At 46.3% G+C, this 12,547-nt stretch overlaps 5 non-coding genes across 5 annotated transcripts; all 5 read left to right on the forward strand.

Annotated features, from left to right (window-relative positions):
- Nucleotides 1–1,086: 1,086 nt before the first annotated feature.
- Nucleotides 1,087–1,169, forward strand: trnal-uaa (transfer RNA leucine (anticodon UAA)). The gene has a single exon. It is a non-coding gene; the product is annotated as a tRNA-Leu (tRNA).
- Nucleotides 1,170–3,832: 2,663 nt separating this feature from the next.
- Nucleotides 3,833–3,915, forward strand: trnal-uaa (transfer RNA leucine (anticodon UAA)). The gene has a single exon. It is a non-coding gene; the product is annotated as a tRNA-Leu (tRNA).
- A 2,663-nt stretch (nt 3,916–6,578) lies between these two features.
- Nucleotides 6,579–6,661, forward strand: trnal-uaa (transfer RNA leucine (anticodon UAA)). Its single transcript has one exon. It is a non-coding gene; the product is annotated as a tRNA-Leu (tRNA).
- Nucleotides 6,662–9,324: 2,663 nt separating this feature from the next.
- Nucleotides 9,325–9,407, forward strand: trnal-uaa (transfer RNA leucine (anticodon UAA)). The gene has a single exon. It is a non-coding gene; the product is annotated as a tRNA-Leu (tRNA).
- A 2,663-nt stretch (nt 9,408–12,070) lies between these two features.
- Nucleotides 12,071–12,153, forward strand: trnal-uaa (transfer RNA leucine (anticodon UAA)). The gene has a single exon. It is a non-coding gene; the product is annotated as a tRNA-Leu (tRNA).
- The last annotated feature ends 394 nt before the right edge of the window (nt 12,154–12,547 follow it).

Genomic DNA, 12,547 nt, shown 5'->3' on the forward strand with positions numbered 1-12,547 from the left:
GAAGTGAGACGGAGGAATCGACAGAGAGGCTACAGAATGACATCGCATCCATTTGGATTTCTTTAAATCACTGACGAGCAGGAAAATGTAAACGGGGAGGGCGAGTGGGGAAGTGAGGCAGTAGCAGCTCTGGTGAAATTCCTTCTTTGTGATTCGCTCAGCAACCAGAGACGTGAAGGTGACTCAGGCGTGAGAGCTCTTCACATCGAGAACAAAAAGCACTCAAGGGCAGTTAGCACCTCTTCCGGAGAGTGGGGTGGGGTGAGGTAATTCCCTTTTGACTTCTCTGACTATGTTCAGAAACTGCCTTTTAGATTGAGGTGAACAGAGACTGCATTTCTTAAAAGCACCATGGAATTTATCAAACTTTATTGTGTCGCTTCCTTTCGATTCCCACACAGGTTTCCAACTCAGTTGGTATCCATGTGGCTCATATCCAGGTGTGAACATCTCTGCAGCGAATTGCACGGTTAAGGCAAAAAGGCAAGGAAAGTGGCATCTCGAATTGGCTCCGAGGTCAGAGCATCCTCGCAATGTGATCTGTCGTTCTCGGATTGTAATGCTACCTCCGGTTTTAGGGTGGAGAACATTCTTTGGGACTCTTATTCTGCAAGACAGACACAGTGACTGAAACTATGCTGCACGTTATGATTTGGAACACGGGCTGCTCAGCTTTGTGCATTTTCCCTGTAGTCCGGTGTGTTTCATGTTCCGTGTAAACGTGAAAGTTGTCCTGTTTCGAGCAATGGGTGAAATCATTTATCAATGCAAGAATCGAAATTGCAGTCATGTCAAGTAGCTCATGGTAATTTGACCAAATCATAACCGATCGTGTGTTCTCACGCACTCACAGATGCATTTGGAGCTGAAAAGAGTCTGAGAAGATCGACTCAGCTTTCCATTGAGTTTTGTCTGGATTGATGGGTATCATTATCTGCTGCGAAATTGTCATTGTAGCCGGGCACATCCCAGCAGCTGTGCGAGTCGGAGAGGGATCATGGAACCCTTTTAACGTGACTTTGCATCTGTTGTTTTGCAGGAGCACAATTGGAAGTGCAAGAAAATGGGCAGCGCTAGTGGCTGGCTGGTAGTGTGGCCGAGCGGTCTAAGGCGCTGGATTTAAGCTCCAGTCTCTGACAGAGGCGTGGGTTCGAATCCCACCGCTGCCATTTCTGCTGACCTTCTCCAATCGCGCAGCTGGTTGAAATGCTGTTTCGACTCCTGCTGCGTTTCTGTTTAAAACAGAAGCGAAATGGGTTTGCTTCCCGGGCAATTAATTGTGGTGTGTGAAAGTGCCGAATTTGGCGAAGCGTCTGTGCTGTCATGATCGTGTTCGCCTCCCGCAGCTCTTCTGTTGCTTTACGTTCCAGGCGAGTTGAATTTTAATGGAACCGAATGGAGACTGTTATTTCATCGCTGTTGTGAAACAAAGTACTACGGTGACTCGACTCGTCGTTATTTGGTTTTCTGGCCAATGAAAAAATCGTTCCAATGAATTTCGATGTCATATGTTATTGAATTTCTCCCATTTCATTCATCTCCGTCCTGGAGACATCGGAAGGGAAAGGTAATCTAGCCGAGACTGTGATTGGTGAAATTCACTTTTTATGGCCCATTCTTATTATGTTCTTTCTTTCTCTCTTTTCAGCATTGTCCGGGAAGTGGTGGTGCACTCAGGCTCCTGTATGTTTGAAAGAGTAGTTTGGAATTGCCCTGTTGTTAGTTGTGAGATTACCTTATGGCTCATGCCCCGGACTGTCTCACATTTAGCATTCATGCTCGCTGTGTCTGGAAATACATTTGGTTTGCCAGTTTTGTTTGTGTTCCGTGTTAAATGCTTTCCGTTTTGCGATTCTCTCAATAAATTACGACTGAACAGGGTTTCTGAGGTAACTTCCAGCTGCAAAAATCCTGAACTGAGAATCTGGGAAAATTTCCCAGAGTATGGTCAGTCGGAGCAAAAGTAAGGAAGTCGTTCGTTTCTGCAGCGATTCACAATGCTACCGTTCCCGTGAGCAGTCGAACAGGCTATATGATTGTGCCGCAGACTGCGACGGCAAGCTCCGCTAAAGAGTGATCCTTTAATGCCGGTGTAAGCAACACAACGTTATTAGGGCACACCGCGTGGAAACAGATACTTCGGTGTATCTCGTCCATGCTCAGCACATAGCCAAAATTAAACAAGTCCCATTAAACAACGAGCGGTTGGAAACAGAAAGGTGAAAAGTAGAATGGCTTCAACTTTCAGTGCTTGAACAAATCTGCTCTCGTAGTGAAATGTAATGCAACTCCATTTAATTACTGTGCAAAGCATTGTCAAGTTTTTCTCCAACCTGGTTCTGATCATATGCCATTCTGTTTGAGAGTGTAGTTCCCGCCTTCTGATCCTTCCATGAAAAGCAGCACCGCATTTGCATTCCTTGCGCAGGTTTGCCCGGTTCAAAGACAGGGAAGAAGCTGATGCTCTGGTATCACAGCGCACCACGGATTCCTGAACTAGTCTGTCTGTCAAATGTACCCCCAAAGTCGTCTCTGAAAGACCTCATTTGGAAGCTGTCTGTCGTTATTCAACGTACGAGAGTTGGCACCAGAGGTCCTGAATCATGTTTTGGAGCAGTTCGCACGGAAGTGGCTCATTCAATCAGCAACAGCAATGAAAGAAATTACACTCTCAGAGGAACCTCTGGACCTATGCTTTCACAGCGTCGCTAGTATTAAGGTGCGCCCCGAGATCTAAGCCACGTTGGAAGTGAGACGGAGGAATCGACAGAGAGGCTACAGAATGACATCGCATCCATTTGGATTTCTTTAAATCACTGACGAGCAGGAAAATGTAAACGGGGAGGGCGAGTGGGGAAGTGAGGCAGTAGCAGCTCTGGTGAAATTCCTTCTTTGTGATTCGCTCAGCAACCAGAGACGTGAAGGTGACTCAGGCGTGAGAGCTCTTCACATCGAGAACAAAAAGCACTCAAGGGCAGTTAGCACCTCTTCCGGAGAGTGGGGTGGGGTGAGGTAATTCCCTTTTGACTTCTCTGACTATGTTCAGAAACTGCCTTTTAGATTGAGGTGAACAGAGACTGCATTTCTTAAAAGCACCATGGAATTTATCAAACTTTATTGTGTCGCTTCCTTTCGATTCCCACACAGGTTTCCAACTCAGTTGGTATCCATGTGGCTCATATCCAGGTGTGAACATCTCTGCAGCGAATTGCACGGTTAAGGCAAAAAGGCAAGGAAAGTGGCATCTCGAATTGGCTCCGAGGTCAGAGCATCCTCGCAATGTGATCTGTCGTTCTCGGATTGTAATGCTACCTCCGGTTTTAGGGTGGAGAACATTCTTTGGGACTCTTATTCTGCAAGACAGACACAGTGACTGAAACTATGCTGCACGTTATGATTTGGAACACGGGCTGCTCAGCTTTGTGCATTTTCCCTGTAGTCCGGTGTGTTTCATGTTCCGTGTAAACGTGAAAGTTGTCCTGTTTCGAGCAATGGGTGAAATCATTTATCAATGCAAGAATCGAAATTGCAGTCATGTCAAGTAGCTCATGGTAATTTGACCAAATCATAACCGATCGTGTGTTCTCACGCACTCACAGATGCATTTGGAGCTGAAAAGAGTCTGAGAAGATCGACTCAGCTTTCCATTGAGTTTTGTCTGGATTGATGGGTATCATTATCTGCTGCGAAATTGTCATTGTAGCCGGGCACATCCCAGCAGCTGTGCGAGTCGGAGAGGGATCATGGAACCCTTTTAACGTGACTTTGCATCTGTTGTTTTGCAGGAGCACAATTGGAAGTGCAAGAAAATGGGCAGCGCTAGTGGCTGGCTGGTAGTGTGGCCGAGCGGTCTAAGGCGCTGGATTTAAGCTCCAGTCTCTGACAGAGGCGTGGGTTCGAATCCCACCGCTGCCATTTCTGCTGACCTTCTCCAATCGCGCAGCTGGTTGAAATGCTGTTTCGACTCCTGCTGCGTTTCTGTTTAAAACAGAAGCGAAATGGGTTTGCTTCCCGGGCAATTAATTGTGGTGTGTGAAAGTGCCGAATTTGGCGAAGCGTCTGTGCTGTCATGATCGTGTTCGCCTCCCGCAGCTCTTCTGTTGCTTTACGTTCCAGGCGAGTTGAATTTTAATGGAACCGAATGGAGACTGTTATTTCATCGCTGTTGTGAAACAAAGTACTACGGTGACTCGACTCGTCGTTATTTGGTTTTCTGGCCAATGAAAAAATCGTTCCAATGAATTTCGATGTCATATGTTATTGAATTTCTCCCATTTCATTCATCTCCGTCCTGGAGACATCGGAAGGGAAAGGTAATCTAGCCGAGACTGTGATTGGTGAAATTCACTTTTTATGGCCCATTCTTATTATGTTCTTTCTTTCTCTCTTTTCAGCATTGTCCGGGAAGTGGTGGTGCACTCAGGCTCCTGTATGTTTGAAAGAGTAGTTTGGAATTGCCCTGTTGTTAGTTGTGAGATTACCTTATGGCTCATGCCCCGGACTGTCTCACATTTAGCATTCATGCTCGCTGTGTCTGGAAATACATTTGGTTTGCCAGTTTTGTTTGTGTTCCGTGTTAAATGCTTTCCGTTTTGCGATTCTCTCAATAAATTACGACTGAACAGGGTTTCTGAGGTAACTTCCAGCTGCAAAAATCCTGAACTGAGAATCTGGGAAAATTTCCCAGAGTATGGTCAGTCGGAGCAAAAGTAAGGAAGTCGTTCGTTTCTGCAGCGATTCACAATGCTACCGTTCCCGTGAGCAGTCGAACAGGCTATATGATTGTGCCGCAGACTGCGACGGCAAGCTCCGCTAAAGAGTGATCCTTTAATGCCGGTGTAAGCAACACAACGTTATTAGGGCACACCGCGTGGAAACAGATACTTCGGTGTATCTCGTCCATGCTCAGCACATAGCCAAAATTAAACAAGTCCCATTAAACAACGAGCGGTTGGAAACAGAAAGGTGAAAAGTAGAATGGCTTCAACTTTCAGTGCTTGAACAAATCTGCTCTCGTAGTGAAATGTAATGCAACTCCATTTAATTACTGTGCAAAGCATTGTCAAGTTTTTCTCCAACCTGGTTCTGATCATATGCCATTCTGTTTGAGAGTGTAGTTCCCGCCTTCTGATCCTTCCATGAAAAGCAGCACCGCATTTGCATTCCTTGCGCAGGTTTCCCCGGTTCAAGGACAGGGAAGAAGCTGATGCTCTGGTATCACAGCGCACCACGGATTCCTGAACTAGTCTGTCTGTCAAATGTACCCCCAAAGTCGTCTCTGAAAGACCTCATTTGGAAGCTGTCTGTCGTTATTCAACGTACGAGAGTTGGCACCAGAGGTCCTGAATCATGTTTTGGAGCAGTTCGCACGGAAGTGGCTCATTCAATCAGCAACAGCAATGAAAGAAATTACACTCTCAGAGGAACCTCTGGACCTATGCTTTCACAGCGTCGCTAGTATTAAGGTGCGCCCCGAGATCTAAGCCACGTTGGAAGTGAGACGGAGGAATCGACAGAGAGGCTACAGAATGACATCGCATCCATTTGGATTTCTTTAAATCACTGACGAGCAGGAAAATGTAAACGGGGAGGGCGAGTGGGGAAGTGAGGCAGTAGCAGCTCTGGTGAAATTCCTTCTTTGTGATTCGCTCAGCAACCAGAGACGTGAAGGTGACTCAGGCGTGAGAGCTCTTCACATCGAGAACAAAAAGCACTCAAGGGCAGTTAGCACCTCTTCCGGAGAGTGGGGTGGGGTGAGGTAATTCCCTTTTGACTTCTCTGACTATGTTCAGAAACTGCCTTTTAGATTGAGGTGAACAGAGACTGCATTTCTTAAAAGCACCATGGAATTTATCAAACTTTATTGTGTCGCTTCCTTTCGATTCCCACACAGGTTTCCAACTCAGTTGGTATCCATGTGGCTCATATCCAGGTGTGAACATCTCTGCAGCGAATTGCACGGTTAAGGCAAAAAGGCAAGGAAAGTGGCATCTCGAATTGGCTCCGAGGTCAGAGCATCCTCGCAATGTGATCTGTCGTTCTCGGATTGTAATGCTACCTCCGGTTTTAGGGTGGAGAACATTCTTTGGGACTCTTATTCTGCAAGACAGACACAGTGACTGAAACTATGCTGCACGTTATGATTTGGAACACGGGCTGCTCAGCTTTGTGCATTTTCCCTGTAGTCCGGTGTGTTTCATGTTCCGTGTAAACGTGAAAGTTGTCCTGTTTCGAGCAATGGGTGAAATCATTTATCAATGCAAGAATCGAAATTGCAGTCATGTCAAGTAGCTCATGGTAATTTGACCAAATCATAACCGATCGTGTGTTCTCACGCACTCACAGATGCATTTGGAGCTGAAAAGAGTCTGAGAAGATCGACTCAGCTTACCATTGAATTTTGTCTGGATTGATGGGTATCATTATCTGCTGCGAAATTGTCATTGTAGCCGGGCACATCCCAGCAGCTGTGCGAGTCGGAGAGGGATCATGGAACCCTTTTAACGTGACTTTGCATCTGTTGTTTTGCAGGAGCACAATTGGAAGTGCAAGAAAATGGGCAGCGCTAGTGGCTGGCTGGTAGTGTGGCCGAGCGGTCTAAGGCGCTGGATTTAAGCTCCAGTCTCTGACAGAGGCGTGGGTTCGAATCCCACCGCTGCCATTTCTGCTGACCTTCTCCAATCGCGCAGCTGGTTGAAATGCTGTTTCGACTCCTGCTGCGTTTCTGTTTAAAACAGAAGCGAAATGGGTTTGCTTCCCGGGCAATTAATTGTGGTGTGTGAAAGTGCCGAATTTGGCGAAGCGTCTGTGCTGTCATGATCGTGTTCGCCTCCCGCAGCTCTTCTGTTGCTTTACGTTCCAGGCGAGTTGAATTTTAATGGAACCGAATGGAGACTGTTATTTCATCGCTGTTGTGAAACAAAGTACTACGGTGACTCGACTCGTCGTTATTTGGTTTTCTGGCCAATGAAAAAATCGTTCCAATGAATTTCGATGTCATATGTTATTGAATTTCTCCCATTTCATTCATCTCCGTCCTGGAGACATCGGAAGGGAAAGGTAATCTAGCCGAGACTGTGATTGGTGAAATTCACTTTTTATGGCCCATTCTTATTATGTTCTTTCTTTCTCTCTTTTCAGCATTGTCCGGGAAGTGGTGGTGCACTCAGGCTCCTGTATGTTTGAAAGAGTAGTTTGGAATTGCCCTGTTGTTAGTTGTGAGATTACCTTATGGCTCATGCCCCGGACTGTCTCACATTTAGCATTCATGCTCGCTGTGTCTGGAAATACATTTGGTTTGCCAGTTTTGTTTGTGTTCCGTGTTAAATGCTTTCCGTTTTGCGATTCTCTCAATAAATTACGACTGAACAGGGTTTCTGAGGTAACTTCCAGCTGCAAAAATCCTGAACTGAGAATCTGGGAAAATTTCCCAGAGTATGGTCAGTCGGAGCAAAAGTAAGGAAGTCGTTCGTTTCTGCAGCGATTCACAATGCTACCGTTCCCGTGAGCAGTCGAACAGGCTATATGATTGTGCCGCAGACTGCGACGGCAAGCTCCGCTAAAGAGTGATCCTTTAATGCCGGTGTAAGCAACACAACGTTATTAGGGCACACCGCGTGGAAACAGATACTTCGGTGTATCTCGTCCATGCTCAGCACATAGCCAAAATTAAACAAGTCCCATTAAACAACGAGCGATTGGAAACAGAAAGGTGAAAAGTAGAATGGCTTCAACTTTCAGTGCTTGAACAAATCTGCTCTCGTAGTGAAATGTAATGCAACTCCATTTAATTACTGTGCAAAGCATTGTCAAGTTTTTCTCCAACCTGGTTCTGATCATATGCCATTCTGTTTGAGAGTGTAGTTCCCGCCTTCTGATCCTTCCATGAAAAGCAGCACCGCATTTGCATTCCTTGCGCAGGTTTGCCCGGTTCAAAGACAGGGAAGAAGCTGATGCTCTGGTATCACAGCGCACCACGGATTCCTGAACTAGTCTGTCTGTCAAATGTACCCCCAAAGTCGTCTCTGAAAGACCTCATTTGGAAGCTGTCTGTCGTTATTCAACGTACGAGAGTTGGCACCAGAGGTCCTGAATCATGTTTTGGAGCAGTTCGCACGGAAGTGGCTCATTCAATCAGCAACAGCAATGAAAGAAATTACACTCTCAGAGGAACCTCTGGACCTATGCTTTCACAGCGTCGCTAGTATTAAGGTGCGCCCCGAGATCTAAGCCACGTTGGAAGTGAGACGGAGGAATCGACAGAGAGGCTACAGAATGACATCGCATCCATTTGGATTTCTTTAAATCACTGACGAGCAGGAAAATGTAAACGGGGAGGGCGAGTGGGGAAGTGAGGCAGTAGCAGCTCTGGTGAAATTCCTTCTTTGTGATTGGCTCAGCAACCAGAGACGTGAAGGTGACTCAGGCGTGAGAGCTCTTCACATCGAGAACAAAAAGCACTCAAGGGCAGTTAGCACCTCTTCCGGAGAGTGGGGTGGGGTGAGGTAATTCCCTTTTGACTTCTCTGACTATGTTCAGAAACTGCCTTTTAGATTGAGGTGAACAGAGACTGCATTTCTTAAAAGCACCATGGAATTTATCAAACTTTATTGTGTCGCTTCCTTTCGATTCCCACACAGGTTTCCAACTCAGTTGGTATCCATGTGGCTCATATCCAGGTGTGAACATCTCTGCAGCGAATTGCACGGTTAAGGCAAAAAGGCAAGGAAAGTGGCATCTCGAATTGGCTCCGAGGTCAGAGCATCCTCGCAATGTGATCTGTCGTTCTCGGATTGTAATGCTACCTCCGGTTTTAGGGTGGAGAACATTCTTTGGGACTCTTATTCTGCAAGACAGACACAGTGACTGAAACTATGCTGCACGTTATGATTTGGAACACGGGCTGCTCAGCTTTGTGCATTTTCCCTGTAGTCCGGTGTGTTTCATGTTCCGTGTAAACGTGAAAGTTGTCCTGTTTCGAGCAATGGGTGAAATCATTTATCAATGCAAGAATCGAAATTGCAGTCATGTCAAGTAGCTCATGGTAATTTGACCAAATCATAACCGATCGTGTGTTCTCACGCACTCACAGATGCATTTGGAGCTGAAAAGAGTCTGAGAAGATCGACTCAGCTTACCATTGAATTTTGTCTGGATTGATGGGTATCATTATCTGCTGCGAAATTGTCATTGTAGCCGGGCACATCCCAGCAGCTGTGCGAGTCGGAGAGGGATCATGGAACCCTTTTAACGTGACTTTGCATCTGTTGTTTTGCAGGAGCACAATTGGAAGTGCAAGAAAATGGGCAGCGCTAGTGGCTGGCTGGTAGTGTGGCCGAGCGGTCTAAGGCGCTGGATTTAAGCTCCAGTCTCTGACAGAGGCGTGGGTTCGAATCCCACCGCTGCCATTTCTGCTGACCTTCTCCAATCGCGCAGCTGGTTGAAATGCTGTTTCGACTCCTGCTGCGTTTCTGTTTAAAACAGAAGCGAAATGGGTTTGCTTCCCGGGCAATTAATTGTGGTGTGTGAAAGTGCCGAATTTGGCGAAGCGTCTGTGCTGTCATGATCGTGTTCGCCTCCCGCAGCTCTTCTGTTGCTTTACGTTCCAGGCGAGTTGAATTTTAATGGAACCGAATGGAGACTGTTATTTCATCGCTGTTGTGAAACAAAGTACTACGGTGACTCGACTCGTCGTTATTTGGTTTTCTGGCCAATGAAAAAATCGTTCCAATGAATTTCGATGTCATATGTTATTGAATTTCTCCCATTTCATTCATCTCCGTCCTGGAGACATCGGAAGGGAAAGGTAATCTAGCCGAGACTGTGATTGGTGAAATTCACTTTTTATGGCCCATTCTTATTATGTTCTTTCTTTCTCTCTTTTCAGCATTGTCCGGGAAGTGGTGGTGCACTCAGGCTCCTGTATGTTTGAAAGAGTAGTTTGGAATTGCCCTGTTGTTAGTTGTGAGATTACCTTATGGCTCATGCCCCGGACTGTCTCACATTTAGCATTCATGCTCGCTGTGTCTGGAAATACATTTGGTTTGCCAGTTTTGTTTGTGTTCCGTGTTAAATGCTTTCCGTTTTGCGATTCTCTCAATAAATTACGACTGAACAGGGTTTCTGAGGTAACTTCCAGCTGCAAAAATCCTGAACTGAGAATCTGGGAAAATTTCCCAGAGTATGGTCAGTCGGAGCAAAAGTAAGGAAGTCGTTCGTTTCTGCAGCGATTCACAATGCTACCGTTCCCGTGAGCAGTCGAACAGGCTATATGATTGTGCCGCAGACTGCGACGGCAAGCTCCGCTAAAGAGTGATCCTTTAATGCCGGTGTAAGCAACACAACGTTATTAGGGCACACCGCGTGGAAACAGATACTTCGGTGTATCTCGTCCATGCTCAGCACATAGCCAAAATTAAACAAGTCCCATTAAACAACGAGCGATTGGAAACAGAAAGGTGAAAAGTAGAATGGCTTCAACTTTCAGTGCTTGAACAAATCTGCTCTCGTAGTGAAATGTAATGCAACTCCATTTAATTACTGTGCAAAGCATTGTCAAGTTTTTCTCCAACCTGGTTCTGATCATATGCCATTCTGTTTGAGAGTGTAGTTCCCGCCTTCTGATCCTTCCATGAAAAGCAGCACCGCATTTGCATTCCTTGCGCAGGTTTGCCCGGTTCAAAGACAGGGAAGAAGCTGATGCTCTGGTATCACAGCGCACCACGGATTCCTGAACTAGTCTGTCTGTCAAATGTACCCCCAAAGTCGTCTCTGAAAGACCTCATTTGGAAGCTGTCTGTCGTTATTCAACGTACGAGAGTTGGCACCAGAGGTCCTGAATCATGTTTTGGAGCAGTTCGCACGGAAGTGGCTCATTCAATCAGCAACAGCAATGAAAGAAATTACACTCTCAGAGGAACCTCTGGACCTATGCTTTCACAGCGTCGCTAGTATTAAGGTGCGCCCCGAGATCTAAGCCACGTTGGAAGTGAGACGGAGGAATCGACAGAGAGGCTACAGAATGACATCGCATCCATTTGGATTTCTTTAAATCACTGACGAGCAGGAAAATGTAAACGGGGAGGGCGAGTGGGGAAGTGAGGCAGTAGCAGCTCTGGTGAAATTCCTTCTTTGTGATTCGCTCAGCAACCAGAGACGTGAAGGTGACTCAGGCGTGAGAGCTCTTCACATCGAGAACAAAAAGCACTCAAGGGCAGTTAGCACCTCTTCCGGAGAGTGGGGTGGGGTGAGGTAATTCCCTTTTGACTTCTCTGACTATGTTCAGAAACTGCCTTTTAGATTGAGGTGAACAGAGACTGCATTTCTTAAAAGCACCATGGAATTTATCAAACTTTATTGTGTCGCTTCCTTTCGATTCCCACACAGGTTTCCAACTCAGTTGGTATCCATGTGGCTCATATCCAGGTGTGAACATCTCTGCAGCGAATTGCACGGTTAAGGCAAAAAGGCAAGGAAAGTGGCATCTCGAATTGGCTCCGAGGTCAGAGCATCCTCGCAATGTGATCTGTCGTTCTCGGATTGTAATGCTACCTCCGGTTTTAGGGTGGAGAACATTCTTTGGGACTCTTATTCTGCAAGACAGACACAGTGACTGAAACTATGCTGCACGTTATGATTTGGAACACGGGCTGCTCAGCTTTGTGCATTTTCCCTGTAGTCCGGTGTGTTTCATGTTCCGTGTAAACGTGAAAGTTGTCCTGTTTCGAGCAATGGGTGAAATCATTTATCAATGCAAGAATCGAAATTGCAGTCATGTCAAGTAGCTCATGGTAATTTGACCAAATCATAACCGATCGTGTGTTCTCACGCACTCACAGATGCATTTGGAGCTGAAAAGAGTCTGAGAAGATCGACTCAGCTTACCATTGAATTTTGTCTGGATTGATGGGTATCATTATCTGCTGCGAAATTGTCATTGTAGCCGGGCACATCCCAGCAGCTGTGCGAGTCGGAGAGGGATCATGGAACCCTTTTAACGTGACTTTGCATCTGTTGTTTTGCAGGAGCACAATTGGAAGTGCAAGAAAATGGGCAGCGCTAGTGGCTGGCTGGTAGTGTGGCCGAGCGGTCTAAGGCGCTGGATTTAAGCTCCAGTCTCTGACAGAGGCGTGGGTTCGAATCCCACCGCTGCCATTTCTGCTGACCTTCTCCAATCGCGCAGCTGGTTGAAATGCTGTTTCGACTCCTGCTGCGTTTCTGTTTAAAACAGAAGCGAAATGGGTTTGCTTCCCGGGCAATTAATTGTGGTGTGTGAAAGTGCCGAATTTGGCGAAGCGTCTGTGCTGTCATGATCGTGTTCGCCTCCCGCAGCTCTTCTGTTGCTTTACGTTCCAGGCGAGTTGAATTTTAATGGAACCGAATGGAGACTGTTATTTCATCGCTGTTGTGAAACAAAGTACTACGGTGACTCGACTCGTCGTTATTTGGTTTTCTGGCCAATGAAAAAATCGTTCCAATGAATTTCGATGTCATATGTTATTGAATTTCTCCCATTTCATTCATCTCCGTCCTGGAGACATCGGAAGGG

Source organism: Chiloscyllium punctatum, chromosome 41 (assembly GCF_047496795.1).
Source record: "Chiloscyllium punctatum isolate Juve2018m chromosome 41, sChiPun1.3, whole genome shotgun sequence".
NCBI classification, from domain to species: Eukaryota; Metazoa; Chordata; class Chondrichthyes; order Orectolobiformes; family Hemiscylliidae; genus Chiloscyllium; species Chiloscyllium punctatum.